This window comes from Chiloscyllium punctatum, unplaced genomic scaffold (assembly GCF_047496795.1).
Source record: "Chiloscyllium punctatum isolate Juve2018m unplaced genomic scaffold, sChiPun1.3 scaffold_156, whole genome shotgun sequence".
In the NCBI taxonomy this organism is placed as follows: Eukaryota; Metazoa; Chordata; class Chondrichthyes; order Orectolobiformes; family Hemiscylliidae; genus Chiloscyllium; species Chiloscyllium punctatum.
Genome location: NW_027309890.1, coordinates 323,288 through 337,861, shown reverse-complemented (window position 1 = coordinate 337,861; position 14,574 = coordinate 323,288). Strand labels below are relative to the sequence as shown.

The 14,574-nt window shown below is 43.8% G+C and overlaps 1 non-coding gene across 1 annotated transcript; it reads right to left on the bottom strand.

Moving 5' to 3' along the window:
- Positions 1–10,824: 10,824 nt before the first annotated feature.
- On the bottom strand, positions 10,825–10,916 carry trnar-ucu (transfer RNA arginine (anticodon UCU)). Its single transcript is given in 2 exon segments — positions 10,825–10,860; positions 10,880–10,916. It is a non-coding gene; the product is annotated as a tRNA-Arg (tRNA).
- Between the last annotated feature and the right edge of the window lie 3,658 nt (positions 10,917–14,574).

The window sequence follows — 14,574 nt, the reverse complement described above, 5'->3', positions numbered from 1 at the left end:
TTTCCTAATTACCCCTCCACCCCCCACCTTATCCCAAATCCAATCTTCGAACTTGACTACTTTCTCACCACCTGTCCTACTATGTCGATCTTCCTTCTCACCTATCCACTCCACTATCCTCTCTGACCTGTCCCATCATGCCCACCTTCATCTCCCTATTGCACATTCAGCTCCTATGGCCCCGAACCAGCACCTTTTAAATATCTTACCACTGTCTTGGCTCACCAGACTCATCCCTGGTGAAACATCAATTCTCCTGCTCCTCGGATTCTGCCTGAACAGATGTACTTTTGCAGCACCGCACTTGACAACAATGATTTAACTCAATAACCTTTGATTTCAGCCCCATGCACATCAGAGATAAATTAACAAATAGTGAAGCCATAATATAAAAAAAAACAAGACAAGCTGACCCGAGGAAAGCGGCCGTTGAACGGAGCATGTTGGTGCAAAGAAGACTGGGGCTCTCTGCGGCTTCAATCACGGCCCGTAGAACCATTTGTTTGGGGCTCAAGTCCTGCTCAGACCAGTCATGAAACCTATATAGCTCCATATTCTGCCCTCCCTTCAAACTTCACACGCCACCTGTGACGGGAGAGACCAACATTTCTGTCCGGAGATAACATGTGGTGCACATGCTCATAATCGACATTGTTTTCCTGCTCCTGCAAGTTTCCCACAGATATGGTGATGTGGCACTGTCAATAGTAAGCAAACGGCGGGGCCAGTGGTACAGGGGTGGAGAAGAGTCGCTGACTAAACAGGAAAAAAGGGCAGGATCGAGCCTCACTCTCCATGAGTGTGAGTGAGGGCGCGAGGGAGATGTTAGGCTCGCTGGGTCATTGATAATTACTGCTTTGTCACAGCGCTGAGGACGCAGATTCAATTTCAGCTTCTGGCAACTGTATGTGTGGGGTTTGCACATTCGCACTGTGCTGCATGGATTTTTTCAGGGTGCTCCAGGGTCTTCGGAGAGTCCAAAGATATGCAGGGTAGGTGAATTGGCTAAGCTAAATTTTCCTTAGTGTTCAGGTTTATTTCGGGTTAGATGCATTAGACTGAGGTAAATAGAGAATATTGGGATATGAGGATTGCTCTGGCTGTTTTACGTTGGGGAGCAAAGGGCCTGTTTGCATACTGCTGGGATTCTTTAAGATGGAATTGTCACTAATTCTTCGGTAAAGGCTATGAGAGAGAAGTGGACAATGTGCCTAACACAGCGGCATATTTGGAACAATGTGTCCATTCCCAAATAGTTGCTGCAGAAGTTGGAGAAGAAACAAATGATTTCTCCAAAGAGGAAGTTGAAGGAAGTAATAGATTTGAAGAAAAAAGCAGACTATTTTAAATCATTGGCGTACAAATTCTACAAGTTGGGCTTTTGGCAAAATTCTTCAATCTTTCCCGCCGTGATCATGCTTTCCCACATTGGGCAAACACGCACCTGTTTTCTATCAGCTAACCTCACTGCTGACTGCTGCTGCCGAACCTCAATGGTTACACTGTACCTCAGAACTTCAATCATCTTTTGCTGTCAATAGCACCATTCGGGCACATGCTCGGCCGATTCTGCTGCCATGCTCTGTTACCATGTATCGCTGCAGAATCCAGCTGTAGACATTAATGAAGCCGTGAATTTGTCGACCGTGAGCACCCGTCTCATGGCCGACTGCGAAAGTTCCACAGTCACGGCATTGCCACCTCCACAACCAAGTTCCAAAGGCAAACTAGTATTCTCACCACATCCGACGCACCCAAAAACCCTAGATAAATTTTTAAACTGATGTAAATATATACAAATCTCTTGGTAACCTCCTCTCTGCCTCGGTCTTTAAAGTCCTCCAGCCTTCTCTGGGGGAATTAGGGGTGGTCAATAGCCAACGATGCCGATATAAAAAGAAAGATTATTTTTAAACACCCTTCATGATATCTGTATTACCTCTAAACCATACATGTAAGCATTGTCGCTGTTAACTTTTCCACATGTGCACAAAGGCGGCCCACAACCTGTTGCTACCAAAGGCGCAAACTGTGTAGCCTCTTCACTAAACTCCCAGTCTTGATCGCAGATTTTCACTTTAAAATACCTCTTAAAGACGACGTATTTGAACATTATACTTTGTGTTAACTACATTATATATCGTTCTATGACTGAGATCAAAAAGTTGGTTTAAAACACTATATTTATATAATTAAATTGTCATTGGTTTGGTATTTTTAACATTATTTATTTTTATGTGAAAATGTTCTCTGAAGTGATGATTCTGTTCCTTCTAACTGCCGCTGTCTGACATCTCTCCGAGTCCTTTTGTGAATGTGTTCCCTCATCCCATTTCAAAAATGCACTGCTCACTCCAACACTTACTTCTGCATGGACACACTTCAGTCTGTGTTGCTATCACTGTTGCTGCGTGGACTTGCCCCAGTCTCACCGAATCACCTGAACCTTCAAACAATTTGGAACATTCAGACACCGTGGTTGTGAGATCAATCCTCATGTAGCACTTTTAAATGACATTGACCAGACAGTGTTTCAGTATCAGTCTCGGGACAGGAATTCAGAGCAGTAGCGAGGAAAAGGGACCTTTTGATTTTGGAAAAGAGCAATTTCCTTGGCTTTCTGTGACATTTATGTAATTTGTTCCTTCAGCTGCAGATTTCTATTTAGAGCTCCGCAATTCACGATATAGTAGCAAAATGACAGCACAGAAGTGATTTATGGGGATAGTTCCTGGCTGAAGAGCTCCAGTTATGAGGAGGGATGAGACACCTTGTTTTTTTTTTCTCAGAGAGAGGGGGATTATGAGGAGACATGGTTAAGAAGTACAAAATAATGAGGGGCATGGATACGGTAGACGGAAAGAAATGCTTTCCATTGTTGGAGGATTTCAATCAACAGGGAGCCATAGACTTAAGATAAGAGGCAAAAAGTTTTGAGGTAATGTGCAGATAAATTTAAACAGCCAGCGAATGGTTGCTTCTGGAACACAATGTCTGCATGGGCATTGTGGTTTTGGGAAATTGGTTTGCAGCCGTTTCCTTCACTTTCTCGGTAATATCCTCAAGGCAGATGAAACTCGTATGAAGTGCTGCTATCCTGCAGCGTTTCGAATTGGTTTGATTTCCTTCCTACTGCTTTCAGTTGCTGGTTCTTGTCGTTCTTTGCATGTCCCAGCATGTTGGGTCCAGATGTACATGTTTTTGGTTGGAGTCATTGGATGAGTCTCGTCATTCTAGAAATTCTCTGGCTGCCCTCTGGTTATCTTGTGCTATTATTTTTGTGTTGTCCCAATCGAATTTGCTTTCCTCGTCATCGCTGTGCCTTGCTAATCGGAACAGTTGGTTGTGTGGTTTACTGGATCCTCCAGAAGTACTTTGCAACAATAGATATACCCGCAGATTCCTTGCCAAGAACAACGCGAGGAGGACATACCATGACCCAACACTCAAATCACTCGACATTAAAGGTAGAAAAAATGCTCGGCACGTGCAGCCAGACTCCTCTGACCACTCGGATTTATGAGACAACATAAACCGAAAGCCACGTTTGACAACTACTCACCAAAACATGGACCCAACACCCATCATCTGCAGGACAAATTTGGACAAACAATGTTGCACGGAGTGACTGCAGGAAACATTATAAAGGACAGCCAACTCACGATACGCATTCATGACAATCAACGTGACATGAAACACCACTGCCAGGTGTCCTCAATAGGTTGACTCTTGACACTGAGTGTCGCTGATTCCGTGGCTGGGAGCTGGGAAAGTGTGCCAGTCTGCAGCAATGGACAGTGTGTTGCTGGAAAAGGTCAGTAGGTTAAACAGTATCCAAGAAGCAGGAGAATGGACGTTTCTGACATGAGTACTTCATCAGGCATTCAGCCAAATCGTCGATTATCCTGCTCCTCGGATGCTGCCTGACCTGCTGAGTTTTCCAACAACCACACTCTCGACTCTGATCTCCAGGATCTACAGTCCTCCATTTTCTTCTCCGTCTGCAGCATTAGTTAGTTCCTTGAGTGCGGGAACTGTTGATACCACCAACGTAAAATCCGATTGCTGATTAAGAAACACAACCAGGTCTGTGGCCCAAAAGTGTGTTTCTGTTCTTTTGAGTTTCCTGGCAGTTCAAAGTGTGCTTCTGTGATCGCACAGTTGGCAGTACTATGGGGAGCGTCTGCAGTTATCTGCGTTTACATTCTAGATGCTTTTGATCCTGTTTGATTTGTTCTTGATTTGTGAAACAGTAACACAGTGACAGAACAATTAATATTGCAAGAAGTCAAACAGACGTGGAAAATATCGAGGTTCTGGTGACATTTGATTCGAGATTACCGAAATCAAGGAGAAAAGAATTTTGAATTCTTTCGGGTCGTGATGAAGAACAACCAGGGAAATAAGTCACCAGCGGGTATAGTTTACAAGGGCACTCACATGAACCAAAATGCGAATTAAAACGTACAAAATGACGTAGAGAGATGAAAGATGACAGTAATCATGGGTAACCTGACTTCCACTCCCCAGCTCCCCTAACTCCCACTCCCAGCCCCATTGTAAACAAATGTTTGAGAGCCATACACATCAATGTCGTCCATTGGAACGATCCAAGTCTTTTCTAAATTTTAGATTAGGCTATTAGTTTCAGTTGTTTTTCTTTCCTGTGAAACAATCTCTTTCATTGTTAGCAATCGGAAAGAAAACCATCCTTTTCTCAGGGTAAGAATATGATAGTAAACTTTGTTTGTGCCATGTACAAGATGACTCTGTGTCACACGTTTCTTCTACTTTCTCTCGATTTTAATAGTACTCTGTCTTTTGACTTTTCTGACCAAAGTGCATGACCTCATAATCCGGACAAGAAACTGCATCTGAAAAGTTTGTCCCCACTCACCCAACCTACCTATATGCCTATTCATATTGCCATGATGTTATCATAACATGCGCTCCCACGAGTGTGTATTGTCAGCAAATTCGGACACATTTCACACGCCACTTGCTCCATGCTATTAACAGAGAGATAATTGAAGCCCTGAACTTACCCAGTCTTGACAGGCCTCGGCTGTAAATAATTCGACATGTTTGCTACCCACTGAATGTGAGAACATCCTCCTCATTTGATTCTTACGTGGGTAACGCCTTCCCCTGAGATTGGGATCACTGGTCCTGCAGTATTCTGGATATAAACAAGAGCAGGACAAACTTTTAAAGGAAAACACAATCTCACTGCTGTCTCCAGTGCCAGTTCTGAGTTTTCGTTTCTGACCTCTGTTTGAACAAACTGCCCAGATTAACACATTATTATTGACAATGACACATCTGCTTCACAGGTGCTTCAGTGCCTGTGATTAAAGTGGAGCTGAAAGGCACGATATAAGTGCATGTTTATTACTCGACCATTGCCGTGTTATGAATCTCTCTGCTCATGAAAAGGGATCCTTCATATCCAATCTATCTCTCATCAATACCGAGCATGTTTCCCTCACAGTTGATTTTAAATGCTTTCTTGTTGGATGAGTTATCTCTGCAACTCCAGAAAACTCGTCTCAACAATTTGATGTGTTCTCAGGTCTGCTCATTTCTTGACATGCAGGAAACTTGCGTTCTGAACCAGAAAAGGACCTGACTCAAAACGTTAGCTCTGTTTCTCTATTTACAGATGATAAAAAAACACATGGGATATATGTACGTTTCACTGAGTTTATTTGAAACAAGTTGTCTTTTCCATTAAACGTCTTCACTCCTCGTCATCTTGTAACTTACCCTGGTCAGAAGCAGCAGTTCCTTCTGACCATTAATCCGCCTATCCCCAGTTCTTTCTCCCAATCATTACAAACGTCTCCAAGAAATTTCCCATTAATCTTCTTTGCTCAAAGAAAACATTCCCAGGGTCGTTAATCTCTCCACAAAAGGAGATTTATTTAGCTCTGTACATGGTGCAAAGCAGAGGATTGTGAAAAGATTCTAGGAAAATGGTGCCGATTGTCAAGTGGGAAAACTGTCATCAAGCAAAACAGAAACTCCAGACTCGAGCGTTGTGAATCTTTAAATTTCTTTGGGCCGCGGATTCAGACGAAAATGAAGGGTGAACTGGCCGACTGGGCAGAGACAGTTTAGAAATCTTTCCGTTCTTTCGGAGGCCAGTACTTTGACTCTGATGTTCTCTGGACATGAACTGATCTGTGATATTGAAGGATTCTCGTTCCTGCACGTCAGGATGTCAAATCTCATCTCAGCTCCAGGGCAATTAGAAAACGTGGGAACAGATAGGGCACTGAAAGGCTGGAAGTGAGACGATCCCGGTTGGAGGATAACTGATTCTGCTGTCATGGGTGCGTCTATAGAGGGTGGGACCAGACTATTCCCATGTCTTCACTGCGAATTTCCCTGGATTTATTTAGGAAAAAATGCTAATGAAGGATGATTGTCAATATGGGAGGAGCAGGCTGCAACTTGCATTCGGGGGTCATTGAAGCCGTTGGCTCATCAGTCTCTGTGGCGATGTTAGTCAGTGCGTTCGGCTCTTCACTGAGAGGTTGCTGTTCTCGCACTACCCAGGAACAGAGCGACAGCTGTTCTCACACCATCTGTTTTTTTTCTGTCCGCACAGTTCTGGGTTTTTACCAAGGTCAGGAAAATGTTCCTCAGAAGGCTCAAAGGGAGAAGTTCCCCGTTTTAGGAAAGCTGTTTCCCGGTGACATGCAATTTGTCCTCTCTTTTGGCTGTTAACCGAGAAATTGTACCCACGCATGGAGCGTGGTATCCGACTGTTCTTATCCATCCGACTCCTTTGCTGTGCACTTTCGGGTTTTTAATGGAGTCAGGGATATGCAGCCAAACGGAAACCAAATCCAGTGAGGAGCCACAAATGCGTTACTGTATTGTTGAATGGCAAGTGAAGTGTTGTGGACACTTGGAATCTCAAAAAAAACCGGAAACTGCTCAAGGAATTCGGCAGGTTTGCCAGTACCTGTCGGGGAAAATAGAGTTCGGAGAAACTCCTGAAGAAGCTCTGAATCGTTGTCTCTATTTGTCTCTCCCCAGATGCTGCCAGACCTGTTTAGTTTCTCCTGAAATCTCTCCCTTTCTTTTTAACTGAATGACCATTTCAACCATCGAGATTGATGACACAGACCTAACAAGTCCTGACATTTGACCCTATTGAAACTGCAGTGATTGAATTCAAACAAACCGAACAATGATTGTCTGTCCCTCAGCTCCACAGGGAGGGAGTACTTGAAACCAGTTTAGTAGCACGCTTCTGCAGATGTGGCAATGTGGTTTAGGCGATGGGCGTTAATTGCAATGTGGATACCTCATTCAGTTAAACATTTTGCTGACTGTGATTGAGAGCCGAGAGTGAACTTGAAGAGTGCTTGTTCTCTGCTTTCTTGTTTGAAATTCAAATCGCAGGATTAGGTGAAAGCGTAAAAGTCAGATCAGGAACGTTAGGAATCTGCAACCAACTGCCTGTCAGGATGGAAAAGGCAGAAAATCCAGAGCAGGTTAGACCGATTTAGTTGTACACTTCCATGACTGAATACATTTGCCCCTGATTTAAGAACAGTTCAGGGGATTGTATTGGACTGGTGCAGATCTAGTGGGCCAAAGGATATTATTGTGCTAGACACTTCCATGGCCAGCTGCGAGGAGGTCAGTTTGTCAAGTAACAGGACGTTGTTTGCAAAATGTCCCTCGGCGAGGAAGGAGTCGAAGCTACTCTCTCAGGACAACGAGACCGTGATGTTTCATTACCCAGCAGAGAGCAAACCCTTGCAGCTTACACTCCCTGGCCCTGCTTTTGAAATAAAGATTACTTTCTCGATGTGCCTGTGTTTATATCAAACAGCTCATTGACATCGGGACTAGACGTTCAGAGGAAGCTGGAGGTGTGACAGGGGCAGAAACAGAACAAGACGAGACATGAAAGTATTTAGATTTTGCCGTGTGTCCGTTGTTTTTTGTGAGGAATGTCTGTTGGGCGCTAACCTGTCAGGTCCCAGGACCCAGAGGGCTTGTTTTGGTTGGATTTGTGTTATTGAAAGTTTCACGTGAGAAGCGTTTGGGAATATTTCAGCTCAGTATCCATTTCATATCACGGCTCACCACAACCGTGCACATTTTCTGTGAAGTGCCTTGTATTCCACTTAAAGCAGCCTTTCTCTGGAGATACTTGTAGACATAAAACACATGGAGTGGGTATAATCCTGAGGACTCTGTCACTATCGGGGAATGTGCCTGCGTGACTGCCTCTCTATTTGGTGCTAGTGCTAGTGACCACAATTCGGTATGGTTATTTAGTGATGGATAGGAATATATATATATACACACATATATATGTGTATATATATCGCAGAGCATGAGGTACCGCTGGGAGAAAGGCCAGTATGATGCGAGCAGGCAAGAGTTAGAATGCACCAGATGGGAAAGTAACCGAAGGTGTTTTGCACACTTGAAATATGGAGCTTGTTCAGGGAAGCGCTCATGCATGTCCTTGCTAAGTATGTGTGCGTCATGTAGGGAATATGAGGTTGAGACAGGGAGCAATTTTTACTCAAAAAGTTGAATTTGTTGTCAAGAGGGAGAAGGCGGTGCATGTAAACATGAACTATGAAGGCTGAGTTAGGGCACTTGAAAATTAAAAGCTAGCAAGGAAGGGGCAAAAGAGAGAGCGACTCAGAGTGAAGAGGGGACATGAAAAGCTGTCAGGGTCATTTAAAACCCTGAAGCTTGTCATTTCAAGAATAAAAGAATATCTAGGATATGATTCGGGCCTGTCAAGAACAGCAGTAGGAATTACAGGGCTAATTGTAATATTCTTGGAAGTTTAGATGACCAGAGCGATCTCGGCGTCCATGTATATAAAACTCTGAAAGTTAACACACACCTTGATGGATTTGCTTGCAATGAGCACAGTGTGTTAGGTTATATTGGGATAGGGATTGTGTTTCAGGGCCAAACGATATCTTTGCAGGACCAGAAATTTGTCTGGTATGGCCAAACTTGTCGATTTGCGTGAATTTCTGGTCGCCACATTATAGTACGGATGTGAAAGCATTGGAAAGTTTGCAGACGAAATTTCCTCGGATGTTGCCTTCTGTTAAGGGAAGGTCTTACGAGGAAAGGCTGAGGGACTTGAGGCTGTTTTTGATAGAGATACGAAATTTGAGAGGTGAATTAAGAGAGACATAAAAGATGATCAGTGGTTGCCGTAAGGTGGACAGTGAAGGCCTTTTTCTACAAATGGTGAAGGTCGGCACAAGGGCAGATCGATGTAATTTGACGGTGATAGATGACGTGGTAGATGCCTTTCTCAGAGAATAGTGAGGGTGCAGAACGCCTTGCCTTCAACAGTCGTAGACTCACCAATCTTCAGGGCAATTAAATGATCATTGGATAAACTTACGGCTTATAATGTCAAAATGATGGTCAGATTTATTCAGATTAGTATCACAGAACGGTGCAACATTGATGCCAAAAGCACTTCATTGCAGTCTAATATTCCGGGTTTGAACTGTTCTTCAGCTTGAAGTTGCAATCATCTCTGGTCACTATCAGTAAAACAAACACCTGGCGAGAATCCAATGCGCAACTTTGGCAGCTCATGTACTGCCATTCTGTCATGCAAGTACAGCAGGCTAACTAATTGCACCACTGGATCTGCCGTCTCATGATGACGAACGGCTCCTGATCCTACCACTGGGCCCCTCAACCCAATTACTCAATTGTTTCTGTGTATCTGAAATGAAACGCAGAGCAGAGGTGGTTATACTGATAATGGATCATCGATTATGAAACATCAGTTTCAGGAAAATGCCATACATAAATGAGGTGAAAATCGGTTTTATTGAATCCTGCCGACGTTTTCCGTGGCTTCCTGCGTTGATCACATGCAATGTTGTGTGGCCATTGTACTGGGATTCTCCTTCTATCGGCCTCAATTCGTCAGACAATTCGATTCACTGATATTTCACCAACTTCCTTTGGCTTGTTCATATGACACATCGACCCACACTGCACACAACATCAACAATGTTCAGCATACTACGTGCACGAGCACGTGGCATGGTTTTTATGCACAGTGAAGATTGGATAATTTTCTGCAAGGGCAAAGTAAATTCAGTTTAATTAGTAAAGTCGCAAGAATCCAGAGTAAGATTCAAAATGTCAGACATTCACGTTCATTACCGTGGCCAGTATTCCAGCCCAGCAAAGGGGAAATCTGTCCCTGAATCCCCAGCATCCATGCAATTGCTTGCTCCATGTGTCCACTTGGAAACCTATGTGAAGGAACATTCAGCCTAAAGGAGAACTTGTGAGAATCCTCCACTGTCTGATCTAAAGCTGAAACAAGAGCTGTCTATTCCAGCTGGGAGGGAAGCGATGTGGAGGTGAAAACAAAATATTACTTGGCGTTTAATTCATATCGTCCTCATTGTGATTATTTAAAAAAACTGGGCCAGAAATGACACAGACACAAAGGAGCAGAAGGAGGCCATTCTTAACACCGATCCTGCCCTGCCACGTAATTTGATATCATGGCTGACACAACAATTTCATGTCTTTTTCCAGCCCATTCACACCATCGTGTTGCCTACTGGCTCGACAACTGGCTACGTTCAGACAATGATTTCCAGATAATCACTACTCTATAGGTGAAAGTATTTATCGATCTCTACCATAAGTAGACATCGATAATGTAAATATGTGAGAAGAAAATATTCCTTTTCGAGAGAGTTGGGTTTTTATACGAATACTATTGGTTTTGCAGATGAGCAGCCGAGTCTGGTCTGACCACTTTGCAAAACATAAATTAAAACTCGACTCTGATGGGATTCGAACCCACAGCCTTTGAATAACCACCTGAAGAGAGATGTAGAAGTCCAACGCGCTTTCCATTGCGCCACAGAGCCGCGACAGCATCGACTCTTAAGCACACAAGTTTGCCTTTGACTCATTGCGTTCAGGACACCCATCTCGCGCCTGTCTGTCCTTGTCACACTTTCCGGTACCTGGTCCTTTTCCACTTGTGCTCTGGCTCATCAAGTGTTCGGCTACAGACTGCTAAAACGTTCTCATGACACTTACCTTTACCACACGTTCAGACAATGATTTCCAGATAATCAATACTCTATAGGTGAAAGTATTCTTCCTAAATCTCATCCTTGTCTCCTGTTTTTCAGTTATGTCACTCTGTTCCTTCCCAATACAGGCATATCTATCCTCACACATATCTATCCTCTTCATAAAATGAGCAGGTTAATCGGTTTCTCATTCAGCCTTCTCTGCGCTTAGATAAACATCCCCAGCCTAGCTCGTGTACCTTCACAATGGGAGTGGTCAAGCTCTTGCCATTCTTTTCATCTCCTGGGAAATTCTCCTCCAGCAATCAGACGCTTCCAGTATCTGGCGATTAAAATAGAAAAACAAAGTTCTCAGGAGAAAAGCCAAAAGGTCTGAAAAAAATCAGCAGCTCTTGGCCATCTGTGATGAAAAAGGAAAGTTAACACTTCGAGTCCAATGATCCGTCTTCGCAACTGATGGGAAGGGCGGGTGGGTGAAGAATGTGTAAGAGGGCGGACGGTTTCTAAAATGATTGAACTCGATGTTGAGTCCTAATGTTTGCATGGTCTGTCGGTAGAAAATGAGTTGCGTGTCTTCCAGCTTGTGTTGTGCCTTGAAGGAGCACTGCAGCAGACCAGAGACTGAAATTATGGCCTGGGAACACAGTGTCTCGATTAGAGTGGTGCTGGCAAAGCACAGCAGTTCAGGCAGCATCTGAGGAGCAGTAAAATCGACGTTTCGGGCAACAACCCTTCATCAGGGATACAGGCAGAGAGCCAGAAGGGTGGGAACACATTGTAATGTTGAAGTACAGGAGACTGGAAGATCGGGATAGTTTCTGTTGATTCTGGACAGAACGTAAGTGATCTCAGCTTTGTCACTCCATTGGACAGAGGTCACATTCTGAGCAGGAAATACAGTTGCCTCGATTAAATTAAGGTCATACAAATCTGTGGAAGATGTGACGAGAAGCTTCACAGTAAGGAGAGATATCGGAAACACGCAGGAAATGTAACTTACAACATAGAACGTTACGATGCAGTACAGGCACTTCGGCCTGGGCTATTGCCGCGACCTGTAAAATAATGTGATGTCAATTTTAATGTAAAATTAACATTTATTTTGAAACCAATAAAAGCACAGGGAAACAAATAAGTAAGTAAATTACTTTGCAGATGCAAGTGTTGCAGAAAGACTGAAAAAAAAGTAAAGTTAAGCCGAAATAATAGCAAACATACAAGGCCAGTGAACTACCATATCAACAGTCAAGGAATGAGAAAAAAAACCTCCGTATCTGGAAAGTAACTCGAATGTTTCAGGCCCCTGAACTTGAGGTGTTGATAAGAAGAAGCGAATTCTCGTATCAAGGGAAAATGTATTATTTGTGGAAGGTAAGCTAGTTACCTTTTTGGGAGATACAGGAGCAACATATTCAGTCCTTAAATCAAGGCAGTTGAGAGAGAAGACTTCGTGGGTGCATCAGGAGTCGTGATACGAAAGAGCTTAACCGCACCCCTATTGTGCACAACCAGCAATGATGAAACATTCCAATTCTCATTACTATTGTCGGAAATCTGTCCTTTAAATCAGATGGCTCGCGATCATAGGCTTGCAGGTAATATGAAAAGAAGGTTTACCAGCACAAGCAGTAAATTACGACTCACGACCCCGATGCATGTCTATGAGTGGTGATTAAGCCAGAGAGCCATAAGTTCAGTAATCGATTCGCTCGCCCAGCAATCAAGTAACCATGTTAATTCCATTAACACAGATTTTCTTGCTGGGGATATGCTGCACTGCACAGCACACATACACCGTGATGGCCCGTACAAATTATGTGAGAAGGATTGTTTGAGGAGATCGGTTAAACCAGTTCAGTTAGTATTGTGCGAAGTTTATTGGAATGATCACAGATGTGCAGTCAGTGTCAACCTATCGAATGTATCTTTTGATGTGGAAGGCACATTTCCTCACGTACCATTGGCGAAGGCATCCAGCGAGAGGTGGCTGGATTTGAGACGATGGGTACTGCAGGCAGAAAAAAATGAAAGATTGTGTCTTCAACGACGAAATGCGTATCTGATTCAATGCAGATATAAGGACAGATATGAAGAAACTAAAGTGGCTAACTCAGGCAGATAGAGCAGTCCTGGTAACCCCTGCCAAGAGGGTAGCCTGTCGATTAGCTCTGGTAGATGTCTCGGACCCAAGCTTATTAAAGGTCCCGACTGAGTGCAGGGCAAAAGGCAAACGTGATGTGGGGTTCATTCAAAGCTGTGAACCCATAAGAATAGCCCCGAAGTCTGAGTATCGTCCATGCAGGACACATGACCCGTTAAAACCGAGGCTGTCAAAGGATACTACTTTGCATCCCTCGTTAAGGCTTGAGTGATAATTTCCTGTGATTAATCACCGGTGAGAACCCCCATTTTTCCGGTCAAAATGGCAAACATTCCAGGTGAATCGCGGAAACGGAGCTTTGTTCAAGACCTGCAGGTAGCCAATTATGCTGTTGTTCCGTCCACCCCAAATGTTCCTAATCCTTGTACTATATTAGCTCAAATTCCACCTGACAGTAAATGGTTCTCTGCTATGGATTTAGCAAATGTCTTCTTTAGTGTACCGGTACACCCAGAAAGTCACTTCTGGTTCACTTTTCCACTCAAAGGCAAATCATGTACATTCAAGCAACTTTGTCAAGATTACTGTGAGTCCCCCACCATAATTAATGCGGCTCGATGCTGGAGTCTGGAGATTCTTGTTTTAACCCCGGGGTCAGCGATTCTGCAGTATGTAGAAGACTGCTTAACAGCAGGACCAACAGAGGAACAATGTGAGAAAGATACGCTTGCGATGCTCTGCCATCTAGCCAGGAATGGGCACAAAGCTAGTTTCGCAAAATTATAATTTGTGCAACAGGGGAAGTTCTTAGGTCACTTCTTTCTCAACAAGGGAAGGCCATTGGTCAAACAAAGTTCAAGCAATCCAGCAAATTCCAAAGCCTCACACGAAGAAACAATTGCTATTCTTTTTGGTCATGCGCTCCTACTGTAGAATGTTTATCCCATATTACACAACCCTTGAGGCACCCCGAAATGAAATTTTCAATGGCTAAGAGTTGCAGAACCAGAGACCGTAACAGTTGAATTGAAAATGGAGCTCCAAACCACACCTAAACTGGGGATTCCGAATCCAAACAAGCCTTTTATACAAACGGTAGATGCATGACATCTGTGCTGATGCAGGATAATGTGGGAAAATTGAGGCAGGTAGCTTACATTTTGGCTAAACTTAGACCCCGTAGCGGCAGGATTGCCGATATGCTGGCGACCCGTGGCTGCAGCTGAAAAAGTTTGTTGCAGCGTCCAGGGACACAGTCGGCTTTGGAGAATTAACCCTACTGTACCCACATGCATCCTTACTGTTTTCCGAGCAAAACACAGCACACATGTTGGCAGCACGTTGGCTCAGAAACAATACTGTGCTATTGGAGATGCCTAACATTAC